The sequence below is a fragment of the Apostichopus japonicus genome, chromosome 6 (assembly GCF_037975245.1).
Source record: "Apostichopus japonicus isolate 1M-3 chromosome 6, ASM3797524v1, whole genome shotgun sequence".
NCBI classification, from domain to species: Eukaryota; Metazoa; Echinodermata; class Holothuroidea; order Aspidochirotida; family Stichopodidae; genus Apostichopus; species Apostichopus japonicus.
This window is the reverse complement of record NC_092566.1, coordinates 9,857,501-9,871,864: the sequence shown is the minus strand read 5'-3', so window position 1 is coordinate 9,871,864 and position 14,364 is coordinate 9,857,501. Positions and strand designations below refer to the sequence as shown.

General features: G+C 37.3%; 1 protein-coding gene across 1 annotated transcript in view; it reads right to left on the bottom strand.

The window, feature by feature from the left end:
* Positions 1 to 8,300, bottom strand: part of LOC139968932 (uncharacterized) — a 41,667-nt gene extending 33,367 nt beyond the window's left edge. The window contains exons 1-2 of the mRNA XM_071973557.1: positions 8,154 to 8,300; positions 7,105 to 7,112 (exon numbers count right to left, since the gene is read on the bottom strand). The gene's annotated coding sequence lies outside the window, so the exon portion shown is untranslated. The remainder of the gene's footprint in view (positions 1 to 7,104; positions 7,113 to 8,153) is intronic.
* Positions 8,301 to 14,364: the final 6,064 nt, after the last annotated feature.

Below are 14,364 nucleotides of genomic sequence, written 5' to 3'. Positions count from 1 at the left end.
GCCTGAAGATGCGGCGGTCTGTAATCCAAGGAACCAACGAACTTCTCTGCTAACTCATCAGGGCTTCAACTGGGCTAGACGTTCGCGGTGAATATGGCACACCATCACATGGTTCAGTCTCTGTTGAGTCATGGTGCTCCGTAGCCGTGTCTTCAAACGTCTCAAAGCACTAAAAGATCTCTCGGCTTCCGTCGAACTGGCGGAGGAGATGAGGAGCAACCGCAAGAGAGCTTCAACTTCACCAAACATAGCCCGTACCGCTGGATTCATCGACTTGAATATTTATCTATACCCTTCAACTGACGACGACTGGAAACTGGTCCTCGAAAGAAAGACAGACTAAGCTTAAGATTGTGGGAGAGCTCAGGGTACCAACTCACGAGATCTGGGTGGAATTCTCCATTCAGCAACATTGAGTGATATTCGATGATATGAATCCTGAGATGTGTAAGCCCTAACCAAATAGACACTACCCCTTTTCCAAATGTGTGGGGGGGGGACATTTGATATTTTTTCCCTATAGAAGTGCAGTAGTTTTATGCTATTTTACTGTAACAAACCAGTGTATTTCAAACTTTTCCAGATACACCAGTCTTGTGCTAACTGGAGTAAAGTATTTGCAAATATTGTAACCGAAGTCGCGACTCGACGTTTTTTTACAGCTCAAGAAACTAATAGAGAATATAAGTCCGATACACACTGGCTCGTGTCACAAAAATAAAAACGCAAATACAAAGTGAAATTTTTTTCTGAAGTGATTACAACATTGGGTATCAAACGTATGGTCAAGTCCGTCATTTGTGAACAATTGTTATTTCATTCAATTTAGGTATATTATATATAGACACAGTCTGTTTAATTTCTTTTTATATATATGCATTTTAGTTCTATATCAGGAGGGAAAGACAAAGCATTTTTGTCATATATCATACATAGATAAATATGTATATTTATACTTATATTTGGGCTCCTGGCCACGGGCCCTTTAGGCGATCACAGAGCACTTGCCTTAGCTGCACCCCCATCCTCGTAACCGGTGCACCGAATTAAAAATAACGAAACTTGAACGGTAAAAGGGAAGTAAAAGACGTTGCCATAAGGGGCGGCTCCACCCTCTTCAGAAAGGATTGGCAAAAAGGGAATAAGAAATGAATAATAATTAACAGTTTTTCCACTGAACTACTGTACTCCAGAATTGAATATCCTGCTTCTTGTTCCGAAAGGCTCCCAACGAAATGCCAAAAAGTCGGCAACGGGGATGAGGGTGGGGGTACCCATCCCCACCATGGGGCTACCCCTGCACCTCATCACGACTGACTCGAATGACAACTCTCAACTTGATACTAGTCAACCAAAAATTGTCCTTCGAAAGTTGAACTGAAATTGGATGGAATTAAAGAAAAAAAAATACTATCTGTCTGCATGGATCATACTCTATACTATTGTGTGACCATATAGGCGTACGGGCTCTACTCAACCAGAAGGAACACTGGGGGAAGCTATTTTTCTTGCCAGAGAAATTTAAAAAGTTGCCCGAACGTTCCTAGCACGATTAATTCATTTCAAACTTCGACGTCAACGAAGGACAAAGAGAACCATATATAGGCCTATGTCTGACTATAAGATCATTGAACCATCACGAACAACTATTTTTTTTAGCTTTTGGGAAAACTCCGAATAATCTTCCATATGCCTATTCCTGAAACTGGGAAGTACAGTGTGTGTGTGGGGGGGGGGGGGGTGTGGGGGATCCGTCTTGATCCGCAAGTATAGTGAACGTTCACCACAACATGTGTGTTTAGCTTGGGACTATAGACTTGTTAACCTTGTGAACATATATTTTTGGGGGGATGGGAGGGGGGAGGGGAGTCGGCAAATTAAAAAATACAGGGTAAACAGAGGGAAGGAAATACACCAGTGCATGAGAGGAGGTGAGAGACAGGACTGATTGATCGTGTCGATAGTTTTTTCATATATACATGTGATACACGAAGATAGACGTAAAATGTAGCATCGTTTCAACACTACAAAGGGGACCCTCCTCCACCCGCACCCCCCCCCCCAACACACACCCTCCCCCACGTTCGTATATATCCTACATGTGGAAATGATCATGTATGTATTTTAGATTTCAGATATCCCATCGCACCACAACTTTACAGTAACAGCGTTACAATATTTTAGTTCTTTGTAATATTTTACATTATTAACTTGTATTTGTATTTCGTTTAATTGCAATATATTATTTGCATTTTTTTGTGCTTATTTTTTTTAAAGGTCTGATGTGTACGCTTTTTACCTTTTTAAGATTAATTTCGTTTAATTGCAATATATTATTTGCATTTTTTTGTGCTTATTTTTTTTAAAGGTCTGATGTGTACGCTTTTTACCTTTTTAAGATTAAACTCTTCGTGTGTTTATTTGTTTTGTGTTTATTTACATCACGTTTGGTCAGTTGAAAGTTTCTGTAATTCTTTGTCTTCTTAATTTACCTCTTTTCGTTTTAAACTTGGTTTCTTTTTTTTTCTTTTTTTTTCATGAAAGTTTGTTTTAAACCTTTCTTTTGTGTTGTTTTTTACGTATAATTATTATTTTTGGCTGTTGTCTTTTTTTTGTGGCGGCGATGGCCTCACATATACCCAGGCCTGACTCATATTTTACAAAGGCTATACAAAGTGCTATTTGTCGTAATTGTTAACCAGAACGGCAATTTAACGTAACCTAACAATATTTTCAGCGGATCGCTAAATTTAGATTCGTATGGATAAGAAACTTACATACTTGTATTATGTATACTGAAAATGAACATTCCGTGCACTTTCTGTGGTCGTTTTAGACCACATAAAGGGGCCACCATGCGATCCGTGAGAAGATGTCCAAACCCTATATACATGATACGACCATGAGAACCTTATGACAAACAACCTTCCCCCTCTCAACCCCCACCAAATAAAAACACACATAAGAATGTATACATTGTGATGGTTTTATAGACACACGGAGGCTTATAGCTCTTGCTTGTAGTCGGATATTTCAAACATATTTTAAACATAATATAACACAATACATAACACATAATATTACCATTTCACGGGAGTATATAAATCTGTATATGGTAGCGTTTACCTCTTGATAACTTCTGCTAGGACTTTCTAACCAAGTTACAAAAGAACAGAAAGTGTAGAGAAGTACAGTAGGTTATGCTCCTACCCCCCCCCCCCCCCCCAAACACACATACACACACAAACATGTCAATCAAATTGGGCCACCGGAATATTACGTCATTTAAATATTTTGAATAACCCCATTCGTTTATCTTCTTTCAGAAGTATATACAATAATATAAAACTTAGGAATGGGGTGGTGCCGGAGATAAACGTCTCGTAGCCGAACTTTGAAATCTCTGCAGTTTATCGCCGCATTCGTCGTCGCCTTTACTAAGGGTAATTATTCTCGTCGTAGAATGTCCTCCCTTAATTGATCTCTCAAGAATACAGTAAATAAAACGATTATGCCGAAGAATTGGAACTTTGCTAATGGAACAAATTTCAAAACCTGATTCTACGTTTAATTATATAAAATGTAACTATCCGTTATATCTATCGATCCTGATAGCCTTAACCATGTCTACAATCAAACAATTATAAGGCTCTGTTTGGTTCATATGATTTATTCCGTTCGCACAGAATAAGCACATTTCCAATTAATATATGGCTTAAGCCAGGGACGTCGCTAGAGGGGGGGGGGGTGTGGGGGGTGTCTCACCCCCCAATCTTGGTAAAAATGACGATAGTTGGAAAATTTGAGTGCGACAGTCGGAATTTCCGACTGTCGCCAGCTTCAATTCGTAATTCGGAAGAAAGGGAAAACAAATAAGGAAACTGACTCTACTACATCAATACATATATATGTAGCCTACATAAAATAATAACAATTACCGTATGCATGGTGTTTAGTGTAGCTTTAAACATCTTTTTAAAAAGAAATACGGATAGGGCGGAACGAACTTTCGAAACACCCTATATAAGGCTTAAGCAATGACACGCGGACGTCAAACTTGTAAAATACAGTTTTCCTCATGTTAGATGCTTTGATCTGGAGCTGAATATGCACGAATACCAATATTTTGTTTCGTTCTTACCTATATGTGCAATGTGCGGGAGACATGTTGTATATCGATTATCGTGTTTCTATATACTTACGAAACATAGGGGTTTTCCAATCAAAACCACGACTCAGGCAATCTTTAAAAAGGCCTTCTTTTTGGTTAGTTCGCGCTGATAATAGAATGATTCAATATTACGAAATATAGGGGTTTTCCACTTGTCGTACATTATACGAAAGTTTATTTACAGAACACGACACCGGATGAATTGTTCAGTGTAGGAGTATCATTATAAAGGAACAATTGCTTAGTCAAAGCCATACAGAGCCCAAAGATTTCGTCAATCAGGTGGATTATAACACTAATATGATATTGGAAAACATAGGTACATTTCTATAGAAAAATATAGTAACTTTGGGTAATTTAACATAGAGAATGAATGTTACTTCTGGCCAGTGGCGAGCGCAAGGGGTGGGGTGGGTTGGGGTGGGTTGGGGTGGGTTGGGGTGGGGAGTGGCCTGGATGGGGTGGGGAGGGAGACCATCCCACCCCATCGTCATTCGGGGGGAAATTCGCCGGAGAAAATTAGACCACTGCTACGGGGGTAAAAACCCTCCTTGTCGTATGCACACACACACGCACATAATACACATTACAGTGGTATTTATTAGCTCAACCTAATTATAGAACTAATTTATAGCTAAATATGCCTCAGAATGCGCTATTTGACGTCTGATTTTTTTTCTGGGAGAGGACACCTCCATGCACGCCCATCATGAACTCATTGATTCGTCTCTGGCTCTTCCATAAATATTCCTGTCCTTACCTTAATCAGTCGGGAATATTTAGAATTTGGCCACCACCTTTGAACTCTTGTGCACGTTGTTGTTTATCACGTGACAGGTTATATATTCATTAGTACAGCGTGCAAAAATACCAGATATGACAAATACAGTTTACAGTGAGAATGAATACATCAAAGCTCGAATGATATTTATATGTTGACTTTAATTTGGTTTTTGGTGTGGTATACAGGGCACACTACAGTCATTTCATGAACAGATCTGAACCACCGATCGACCTTTGACGCTCTAGTTCTCAACACAGTGCATGCACTGTTGCGAGTATAGGAACAGTTCTGACAATTTTACTAACATGTATTAATAGTAGTATTCCAAGACCCCTTGCTTCAAGATAACAAACCACTGCATATGGGTCGTATTTTTTTTTTATAAAAGTAGGTGCTTACAATACAAGTTCAGTACCAAATTTCATCAGCATATTCCAATTGCGATCAGATTCACTTTAAAGCTATAAAGTTTACAAACATTGCATTCGAACAGTACAGTCTATTTCTAGAATTAATATACCGAGTGGGTATATCTATACTAGGCTATATGAACTTGTAAACCTGGTCAGAAATAAATTTGATGTTTTTATTGACAAGTGATAAACTTTCCCAAACTATGAAACAGTTTTTGTAACTAAATGACATGTATATGCAACACTTAAATTTTGGCTGGTGTATTGGTTTTGTGGTATATACAGGGCACACTACAGTCATTTCATGAACAGATCTGAACCACCGATCGACCTTTGACCCTCTAGTTCTCAACACAGTGCATGCACTGTTGCGAGTATATAGGAACAGTTCTGACAATTTTACTAACATGTAGTAATAGTAGTATTCCAAGACCTCTTGCTTCAAGATAACAAACCACTGCATATGGGTCGTATTTTTTTTTTATAAAAGTAGGTGCTTACAATACAAGTTCAGTACCAAATTTCATCAGCATATTCCAATTGCGATCAGATTCACTTTAAAGCTATAAAGTTTACAAACATTGCATTCGAACAGTACAGTCTATTTCTAGAGTTAATCTACCGAGTGGGTATATCTATGAAAGTGCGAACCTGGTCAGAGAGCTAAATTTGATGTTTTAATTGACAAGTGATAAACTTTCTCAAACTATGAAGCAGTTTTTGTAACATTAATAACATGTATATGCAACACTTAAATTTTGGCTGGTATATGTCTAGGTGAGACATAATAAGGTTAACACAACAATTGGTAGAGTGCTCAGTCCCATTTTCATGTTTGGGGTTACTGCATGACTTGTTTTTGTTGTTGACATTTTTCTTATTCTGCTAGATAAACTCCAGGTAATTACTGCCAATGTAAATTGATTGAACATTTTTATGTAAAATAAATGGCTTAGCAAAGTTTTCATGGTTGATTTTCATATTTATTCCATTAAAAAAAATCATTGAAGTTTTGTATCTAAACCAGTGATTAAATCGGTTAACCCTAATTGTGTTTGTTTATAACATAGAACTGCATATTTGTATGTGACATAGTCCACTTCAGTGCCAATGGTGGGTCATTAAAACAATGAGTAATATTCTGCAAGCTTAACAACGTATAAACTTTCAGCTCTTTAATTAAACCACAGGTAACATTATACTAACCCCCCCCCCCTCAAAAAACCCCCGAAGAGAACAAATTGTCTATATACAATTTCTTTTAGCAATGTATACCGTTTAAAGAATGTTTTGCTCGATTTCTATAGTAAGATGCCCCCCATCTTTGCCTTATTCAGAGCCTGTTTTAATGCGTGTACTGTGGCATCTTTCCCATGCTCTCTCTGCCATTTCAACAACATATTGTAGACTGTTTCCTTGTGGCCTCCTGTCGGTCCGTGATTGTCTATTTCAATTGCATCCAATTCAGTAGGCGTAAACCCAAGCGCGCGACCTAAATCTTTCCATGCTCTAGGTACTTTTTCCGAAAGAAGCTGAAATAGAAGAAGAAGAAAGAGAAGAAGAAAAAGCCTTTTGATCTACCCTTGATGATTTCTTTGTCTTTATGATTGTTTACTATGTCCAGAATTAAATCTTGTTTACAAACCTGTAATTCTTCATCAGTGACAACTAGGCTGTCTTGGTCGGATATGCAATCAGGGATGTCCATATTAGTGGAATCCGCCATTTGTCTTCGCTGAATGAGCTAGATTTCGAAGAACAAAGATAGCCCTTTCATTTTCAATACGCCTATAACAGTTTTATATATTATTATTATTTATTATAATTAATTTGTCATACTACATGCGACGCATCAATATATGTAGCCTATATATTGTATTAGAAATCTGTCATATCATATGCGTATATATACCACATGCGAATATATATGCGTATATATATATATACGCATATATATATATTATATAAATATGTATAAATATATATACGCATATATATATTATATATATATATATATATGTATATATATATATATATATATATATATATATATATATATATATATATATATATATATGAAATATACAGGATATACAGGACTATATATGTAAAGGACTATACGCAAAAATCTGGTGAATGTCGCTGTCAACGAACAGGAAATTATAAAACAAGACTATGGTTAAAACTTGCCTACTAAGTTGATCAAACAGGCTTTCTTGTTACAGTTTCGTTCCTACAGGACTAGTCTTTATTAAGAATGAGGTTGGCGTTGTCTGAATTCTACATGCACTGCCTAGAATTAACACGGCAATAATCGTGTATGATGTACCATCATGTACGTATCAAATATACACACATGTTTTTGTTTCATATGTAGGCCTATCATTGACTCGCAATCGATCTATCAAAAATCATGTAGTATGAAGCTATGATACGATGTACATGCACAGTGGACTATATGCAAAAAGCCGGTGAATGTCACTGTTATCGAACATGAAATGATAAAACAAGACTACGTCGTGGGGTGTTAGCTCAGTGGTGAACGCCGGTGCCTTCCAATCATAAGGTCCCCGGTTCGAGTCACTCCAAGATTAATGTTTGTCGTCCAGTTACAGAGTTGTTGACAATTAAACAATTCATAATCATGGACGTTAAATATGAATGTAAGAGACTGACTTCGGTCAGCCTGCGGCTTTGATAAGCCAATGAGGCTTCTTCGCGAGTTCCTGCTCGCAGGAGGATCTAAAATACATACAAATACATACATACTACGGTGAAAACTTACCTATACTTGTAGTTGATCGAATAGGCTTATTTCTTGTTACAGATTCGTTTCTACAGGACTATAGTTTTTCTTGAGAATTGTGTGGTAGGCGTTGTCTTAATTGCATTCCATGCACTACCGAGAACGAACGTCGCAATAATATAGTATGATGTACGTATTAGATATAAACACACGTTTTGTGTGATATGACCTATTGACTCGCAATGTACAATCGAAGTTTACGTGTAGCTAAACCATATAATATTATAATATTCATGAATGACGTCATCGAACGAAACTAATGTAAACAAAATACTAATAACAACTTGACAAGTAGGTAACTTCTTAGGTAAGTATTGTTAAAATATTCAAGTCGTCCACTTTTGTCGGACTGAATTGATACTACATCTTTGTGCTATGCGTTAATGTTATATTTTTGCTAAGTTTGTGAACCATCAAGAAATTGTGTCATTATGGACGCAGCTCCTGGTGGGGACAGCGGGACGCGTCCCCACCAATTTTCCAGTGGTGGGGACATGATATACCGTGTCCCCACCAGTTCGTCTTGAGCAAATGCTGCATTTCAAATTCCCCTGTAGGCCTATTGAACTTTGGCACAGTTTGATCCACCATTGTGTAAATGACATGCTATAAAAGACGAGAATTATTACTACTGACACTGACACATATATACAAAAGTCTACTTGGATTATTTGTCCCCTGATTTTGTTTTCTGCAGACGCCCATGTATTTCCCCAAACTAAATTTCAAAGCCATGAGATCCTAAACTTAAGGAGGTTAGGGAGCATCATCTGGGAAAAAATATTTCCGGCGATCTGGGAGGTATATTTGCCCAAATTTTTTTGTGCGCTACGTCCCCACCATTCTCCAAGGCTGATCTGCGCCCATGAGCGTCACACTGTTACTGTTGATATTACAGAAATTTATACATAGGAGCCACTTGAAAATTGTAAGGATAGCTCCCACCGTTTCTTAAAAGCAATAATAGTAGTACAATAAAAAGGTAAGAGAGACCCCATTACAATTAAAATTGGCGATAAACACATAGGAGATACCGACGCAAAAATTAAAGAAATCAGCAAACATTTCGAAAAGACTTTTATCTGCAATATCCCAGACCCCAAACCAAACGTGTTTCTATAGAAAAACTAAACACGCCCTTTGATGAAGATGAAATTAAACAAGCAGTCTCATCCTTAAAATATAATAAAACCCAAGGTTGTGACAAGGTCACAGCCGAACATCTCAAATATGCCCCATGCACACACAAACACATAGCAAATATCTTAAATAGTATAGCCGAATCAGGAGATTTCCAAATTGAAATTAAACAAGGAATCCTAACTCCTATCCAAAAACCTGGAAAGACTTAAGGTCCACCAGAAAACTTAAGACCAGTCATTTTATTATAAACACTGAGGAAACATTCTTGCAGTTTTTGTGGCCAGGAGGATTCGTCCGTCAATTGATGAGCGATATCCTCCCCATTACCCAAACTGCCTACACTTCAGGACGTTGCACAGCTGAAATGGTCTTCGCTTTTAAAGTGCTAGCAGAAAAAGCTATAACATCCACAGGTTACACTATAAATCTATTGATGCTAGATATGAGCAAGGCGTTCGACAAAATTCAAAGACGATCCTTGCTAACTGACCTAGAACAGGTTCTTGACAACGACGAACTTCACCTGATATCACCGCTAATCGTCTCCTACACCGTCAAACTAGAGGGCAAACTCGGACTTCCTTTTAACACTAACATTGGTTCACCACAAGGAGATAGTGAAAGCGCATTTTTTTTTATAACTTATGTAGCCAACTTTTTGATAATGATATCGATGCAGTTATCCTGCCATCTCAGTTAGTTGATCATGATTACAGCACTATACCACCACTAATTTTTTTTTTCACAGTAGACCAACAATACGCTGATGATATATCTTGGGCATCAACTGGTCAGCATATACTGCAAGATATCGAAAAACGAGTTTCTGAGAAACTGGCAGGAAGGAATCTGAAAATCAATTGCACAAAAACTGAGAAATTTTCAACCACAGAAAAGGAAATGAAAGTTGGAAGAAGTGTAAAAATGTTGGAAGCTTGCTGGAGACCGAAGAAGATATTGACCGAAGAACTGGTATAACCAACGGTGCTTTCAACACACTGTCAAGTATTTTCAAATGCAAAAACATAAGCCGGAACGTTAAGCTTAGGATTTTTGAGGCTTTATTAAAGAGTATTTTTTTGTACAATTGCGAACTGTGTGGCACAACAAAGGATCTTGATCGCAAAATTGACACTTTTCAAAGTAGACTACTTCGTAATATTCTCAACATTAGATGGACCAATAACAATTGGTTATCAAACGATGAGCTCTACAATGAAACCAACCAAACACCTTGGTCATCCATAGTCGCACATAGAAGATTGAGATTTTTTCGGTCATGTAGCAAGACTCCAAGAGGACGCTCCAGCAAAGGTTGCTTTAAGAGAAGCACTGAGACATACTGCTAAATCAGTAGGAAGGCCCGTGAATACCTTGCTTGGAAAAATAAAGTCGCAATTTAAGGACGTTAATATTAACAATTTCGAGGAAGCAATAAACCTCGCGCAAGATCGTGATACGTGGCGGAGGTTAATCACTGAGCATGTCGGATAGACGAGGCTCAACTTACTACTACTACCACTAATACTAGTACTACTACTACTACTACTACTACTACTACTACTACTACTACTACTACTACTACTACTACTACTACTATTACTACTACTACTACTACCACTGCTACTACTGCTACTACTACTACTACTACTACTACTACTACTCCTACTACTACTACTACTACTTCTCTACTACTACTACTACTACTATTACGACTACTACTATACTACTACTACTTCTACTACTACTACTACTACTACTTCTACTATAAGCCACTTGGGGCTTGTGGCTTGCAGCAATTCGAAGACCAACAGCTCACCCAAAAGCGCCATTCTACACTACTATTTACGTAGAGTCTTAATGTTAGGCAATGAAATGTCCAATAAACTTCCCAGATTCATTCATTCCATATTTCATTAGCATCTTCCAAAACATCGAACCTTTCCCCTCTGTGATATCCACCAAAGAGATCTTGCTGTATATTAGTTAGCGCTTTAATGTGAAGCTATAGGAAAATGGTAAAGAAAACAAGAGGGCTTAGAAAACAAACCAGCAAAAGAAAATACGAGAAGGAACTAATGTTTAGCGTGAAATGTTTATAAAGATATCGTCAACATTGAATGAATGCCTGTGTATGGATATATTTGGTAAATACAGTTTAGTTTGTTGCGTACGAAGACCTAGAGAGGACATGGTAAAAAAAAATATTTATTACGTACGTACGTGATAATTTTACGTTCTATACCGAAGATAGTAAGAAGTGGCAGTACGCGGTACGTATATACTGTAACACATTTGTCTACATGCAAGAAGTCAGAAGTCAAGCTTATGCAGCCTATAGACTAATTAACTCAAAAATGCCGGAGACAGACAATTAAGGTACGTTCGTTCGACTAACAGTAACACCACAGGTATGCCTGTACTTAAGCCGCCACAATTTTGTGCTGGAACTCATTCCCGGATCATTAGTCCTAGGCTCAATTAATGCATAAATAGGTCTGGCGTATGTTAGACAAGGCCTCACGTTAAGCTTGTGTTCATTGAATCTCGCGTGGATAGGTCATGGGCTAGGCCAGTGATAAGGCCTGTGTAGTGTCTATTGCCGCTGTCGATCCAAGATGATGTTACGGCAACTCCCTGGTAGATCACTTCAACTCCCCAGCCTATATGCACATATAGCCAGGGTAATACTAATAGATGGGCGAAGGTATTTGTTAGAACAACTCCCTGATTGAACTCACATTTTATAGGCTAGGTGAGGGTAGGACAGGACTACCCTACACTACAGATAATTGTTTGTGGTTTATTTTTAGCCTTGAAATTGATTTTAAAAGTATAAACGTGGAATTGTATGTTGATAATCATATTGTGTAGCCCTCCTGCATCAACAGCTAGCCCATTTATTATAATAACTACCACGTCAAATTCAATTCAATTAAGGTTAGTTGCTAATCTCAAATCACTACATTGTATCAGCTAGTATTAGTATAAGGTTAGCCTACTTTACACACAAACCTAACCTAACAGGTTACTAAATGTCAAAGGAGCCTAGGGTTGAAAACCACATAAAATGCCCTGTGGAAAACAATCCCAAACAGAAACAAGACTGACCAACTCAGAGAATTATTCCAAGATGAAATTAGGGTAAGGGTTAGGTTTTCAAAAAGCATGGCACAAACTATGAGACTGAAGAAAGTGATTATCTTCTTTTCATCCTAGTTCGTTAACACACCATTTAATACTTTCATTGTTTCATTCCTTTCCTAGATTGGTACAAACTGGAAGAGGTGAAAATGAGAAATTGAGAGAGGCTACCAAGTAACACAGCTTTGCAATAGTAGAAGGATGTCTGTAGCTTGGATGATGCACATCAAGAATGTGATTGTCGCTGTTTTTATGAGAAACAATTTGATGTTTTGCATTTCAATTCATCTCTCTGTCCACAATTGATAATACCTGTTGGTACAACTTCAATGAAACTTGCATAGAGGTGGCCTGTGATGAAAAGACTTGTGGAAGTGCTCAGGAATTTTATGTCAAAGGTCATTTAGGGGTCGGTTTAGTTAATTGTTTGGAAACGCTTCTTCCTGAGTCCACGGACGGACATGTGGATGCATGCAAAACGTGATCATAATTATGGTCATTCGGGCTCGGAGTATTAGAAATTTCATGTTCAAGGACACTTTGGTTTATACTTTAACTTAACTGTTAGCTCAAAATCTTTTCAAATTAATCTTTCTTGTGATTATAATAAGCTTAACTTACCACTTTCTATTGGAGTTAAAATAATTTGCACAAGTATGTGAGGTCCAAGGATGAGCTTATTACTAAAACATTTATGGTATCGTTGGAAGCCTAATTATTGTCTTGCAGATGTTCGGTTTGTCTGTGCAAAGTGGTAAAATATAATTGTAATTAAATTAAAAATATGAATTAATTACCAATAAGTAAATAATTAAATGAAACCAATCAATTTGGTATTAGGTCATCCCTATCATTAGCAATGTGAACAAAGATCTTCTAAGACCTTCCTATCTAGTTTAATGGTAGTCAGTATATGCCCCAAATTATAGCATGCTATAATGGCAAGAAGTTTTCAAAAAGTACCTTCCAATTGTTCTCAGACATTTTTAAGGACACACAAGATGACTGAATGGGAAAATTTCCTCAAAGGTTGTAATAAAAACAGTAGAATTCTGACCAAAGGTGACCACATTTGAATATCTAGCATATTTGGGGCTAATACAGCATACCTTTAAAGAAAAGAAGCTACTCACACAGGGCTGAATTTTGTCGTAACAAAGGTTATTGGGAGAGAGGCTTTGATTTCTTGTTCTGTACTGAAAACTGTTCAAGTGATTTCCAAGTTGTATCCTTGTGCAAAAGTGCTGATCAAGGTCTTGGTATCCCTGTTACATTTCACAGTTGATGTCGAGCAATCAGAGCTTCAGCATGTGACGATTGTTATGCTGTAAATATGTCCTCAAAATTTTGATTTCAGTATTGCATTTCTTATATTAATTCATTGTATTAATATTTGAGGAATTAATTAAACTAAATTGCAAAAGTTCACTTAGTACTCAAAATTCAAAAGTAATGGAGATGCAAATAAAGTTAGCTATCAGTAACATTGATGATGTTGTTTTATAATTTATGTTCTGCTTTTTCTCAATTTGAATGCATTGCAACTTAAATGGAGAATAAGGTGGCATATTAACAAGGAAAGGGGTGATTTAACCAGGAATGAGGTGGAAAATCAGTTTAATATTAACCAGGATAATGGTGACATCAACCAGGAAATGTTGTTTAATTTAACCAGAAAGGGGTGGAACATTCTGTGATATTAACCACGATAGTATTAGCATCAACCAGGAAATGTTGGTTAATATCACAAGGAATGAGGTGAATACCCATTGATATTAACCAGGACAGTGTCAAAATTTCACCATGAAATTTAACCAGGCTTTCCTGGTTATATCTACCAGGATTTAGTTAAAATCTCATTAACCAGGCAACTTGGTGAAAACAACCAGGATATATAGGGTAG